Below are 3,700 nucleotides of genomic sequence, written 5' to 3'. Positions count from 1 at the left end.
AAAAAAAAAAAAAAATGTTTCGGATATAAGGAAGTTCTTTATTGAAAAAAAGTAAAAATTATTTATTAAATAAATCAATTGGTATCCTTGTTTAGTCTCAACACTCTTTATTATATTAATAGTCCAACGTTTCGGCCAAATCGGCCATGCTCAAGCACAATCTTCAAATATTTCTAATATAAATTCTCAACTCACATAAAAAATTTAAACATTTTTATCATTAATTTTTAAAACTTTTAATTTTCGATTAATCAACATTATCACTGTCATATAAACATATGATGACTATGGTTTATATGAAGGTGAACGTGTTGATTAATCAAAAATTAAAAAAATTTTGAAAATAGGGTAATTTTGATTTATAATTAATGACCTGGGCAGAATAGCCTGCAAAATATTTTTAAATTTTTGATGTGAGGTGAGAATTTATATTTGAAGATGGCCGATTTGGCCGAAACGTTGGACTATTGATATAATAAAGAGTGTTGAGACTTGAACACAGATACCAATTGATTTATTTATTAAATAAATACCAGTCTCGAACAATTGGAAAAAAAATATATATAAAGTAAAAAATATTTTTTAGAATATTTAATTTTTACGACAAAAAATAATTGATAATTAATAATAATATCAACAATAAAATATGAGCACGCTTTGATTAACTCTCAACTTTTTTTTTTAATTACTCTGCTTTCTGGCATACGGGGGCGGCAACTCTTAATTGTCAATTTTCAAATATGGCGTACCAGATGCCTAGTAACAGAATAGACTCCGCCTACCAGCTTCAATCCCTCTGGAAGCGAATCCCCTCTGTAATACTCCTTTCTAAGGCGTTGTATAGGGCTGTGCCTCCCAATACCTGTACTGCACATACTTCGTACAGTTTCGGACAGTCAGAAGTGGTTGTTGGAACAGGCCAATAAATTAATCCTTAACCATGAAATGTAGAAAACCTCGATTGGTTTCTTAAATGAGTCATTTTTATTAATAAAAAAAAGATTGTTATGAATGCTTAAAATAAATTGTATCAATGTTTTCGTTCAAAACAAAACAATGAGATTTAAAATAATATCGTGTTAGTTATCTTTGATCATATTGTTCACAAATTTCAAACCTTACACATTTTGTATATACCGATTTCATTGTTTTTATTTATTATCTGAACGTTTGTCATAAAATTATTACATTAAAAAAAAAAAGAAGAAGAAACAATTACAAAATCTGATATGATATTTTTATCAAAGGGTTTAGTATGTTAATCTTAGTATAACACGATTGTATTTCATTCATTACTTCTTTTATCCAAGAACATACCCAAGATCAAAATTAGGGAGGTGCAAGTTATAGTCAGAATGGAAAAGGGGAATGAAGCCAAATTTTTTTTTTAATAATGTATTTATTGTTATTTACAACTGTATAAAAATATAAATAACAAGCAAATTTGCTGTAGATGACGTAGTGACATGATACAAACTTGTGGAGAATCTACCCATTGATAGAACTCCAATAACATTTCTAGAGGAGAAGATCTCGAGGCCATCTTCTATTCAGACGCCTAGGAGGTTTATTAATTATAAGGTAATGAAGGCGAAAAAACGTTAGAAACAAGTCGATTTGGGTGGTTGGGAAGTTTATCATAGAAGGATTGGTATATGGTTCTGGCCAAATCGGCAACATATGAGACATTGAGGTCCAGATTAATAATTTGTGACAAAGTAAGGAGTATTAAGGATTTCGGACTGTAAGGATTGAATTCGGGAGGAATTTGATGGTTTAGTGGAGCCCCAAACCAAAATTTTAAGAAAATATTTTTATATAAAATGGAATGGTAGAAATTTCATCCAAAATAAACTTTTGAATTATTGGACTGAATAATCCAGGAAAGTTTCTGAAATATTCTATTTCTCCGGGAGATAAAAAGTAATAATAAAAACTAATATACATAATGATTTAATTTATGTGACCAAAACATAATAATAAATTTTAACTAAATACAATAATTTATATAAATTTTCCAATTGTGTTCGTTAAATCTATATGTCTTCAAATATAGAAATAGCAATGCCGGGTCAGCTAGTAATATATAATTGTCCAAGTACTTTATTAGTTATTGCAATTAGTATTAGCTAGAGAAAAAATTATTTTTTTTAAAATTAATAATGTTTGCTTGATTTATAAAGGGGGGGGCAGGTGCTCCCTCCTTCTCCTCGCTGGTTGCGCCCATGCTTTCACTCCAGTAAACTAACATTTGTTTTTGGGTTTTTTGGAAGTTCTGTCCTTTATACGATTATTATTAAACGAAATGATATTTTTTTCAAATCTTGAAAAATATTAATTAATAAATTTAATTCAATCCGTACCACTACAACCCATAAACGGTGGAGTACTTTGAAAAGAAGTACTGTTTCTAGACCAACGGTTGTGCAAGGGGGTGATTTGGTCAAAATGGCGCCAAACCGCTCAATTAATAGTACAACAGCCGGTAAGAAAAAAAGGCAGTTATCTACCCCCAATTTTTGATTACTTTAATGAAAACTAGGTATAATTACTAGTCAAAACTGATGAGTCTCCCAAGTATAGGTAGGGGGAATAAAAAATAGCTGCGGTTTCTATACGTTAAAATAATTAATTTTTTATTCCGAGCTCTATATCTTTACAGCTACCAACAACAATAGAAAATCTTAGAGAGCATCATTTAAAGTAGAGTAAATTTGCTGAAATATGAGCCCTAATAGAGCTATTTACGTTCAATAGTTCTCGAGAAATAGCTTTTTAAAAAGTTAAGTTTCATAAAGATGTATGGAACATACTGAAATATCAGTAGTTAGTTAATTTATTTTGAGAAATATATATATCAGGAACTATGTAACGTACAGATGTCTATTAGCACTCAAATTAAAGCTAATTTAATGAGCTTTAAAGTAATTTATGAAGTTTATCTTCCTAGTTATAGTTTTGATAATATTTGACAAAATTAATTGATTTATAGTTGTTCGGAAATATTTTCATGTGCCAAATTTATATTCATTTGTGAATATACTAAAAACTGCTTCCCCTTCGAAGATATGTGTTATAAACTACTTTATAGTAAGTTAAATTTCCTTTATTTTTAGCGTTGGCAGACATATGTGCGTCTAATGTTTTTAAAAAAAATTTATCCGAACAATTAGAAATTAATATTTTGTGGATTTGTTTTGTCAAATATTGAGTGTTAGCAGACATCTCTACGTCTTATGGTTTCTGAAATAACGTTTTTCATATATCAAACTTATTGTCTGGTCAACTATAAATCAATTTATTTGAGCAAATATCTTGGAAACTACTTCTCCTACAAAGATAAAGGTCATTAACTACTTCATAGTACATTAGACTAGCTTTTATTTGGTTCGTAATAGACATCTATACGTCATATAGTTCCTGAAATATAGATTTCTCAAAATAAATTAACCTACTACTAATCTTTCAATAAATTTTTATGAAATTTCGCTTTTTAAAAAGCTATATCTCGGGAACTATTGAACGTAAATAGCTCTATTAGGGCTCATATTTGAGCAAATTTACTCTCTTTTAAATAATGATCTTATATATTTTCTAGTGTTGTTGGTAGTTTTTAAGATATAGTGGTCGGAACAAAAAATTAATTATTTTTAACTTATTTATTTTTTTGTTTCCTTTCTTTATTATTCAATTCTAAACT

General features: G+C 28.7%; 1 protein-coding gene across 1 annotated transcript in view; it reads right to left on the bottom strand.

Moving 5' to 3' along the window:
* The window catches only part of LOC106687005 (kazrin), a gene marked incomplete at its 3' end in the record, with an annotated part of 67,421 nt that overhangs the window by 45,131 nt on the left and 18,590 nt on the right, over positions 1 to 3,700 (bottom strand).

This window comes from Halyomorpha halys, unplaced genomic scaffold (assembly GCF_000696795.3).
Source record: "Halyomorpha halys isolate HHAL.00 unplaced genomic scaffold, Hhal_1.1 Scaffold905.1, whole genome shotgun sequence".
Taxonomy (NCBI): Eukaryota; Metazoa; Arthropoda; class Insecta; order Hemiptera; family Pentatomidae; genus Halyomorpha; species Halyomorpha halys.
Note: the sequence above shows the minus strand (reverse complement) of the source record. Positions and strands in the feature narration are given on the sequence as shown.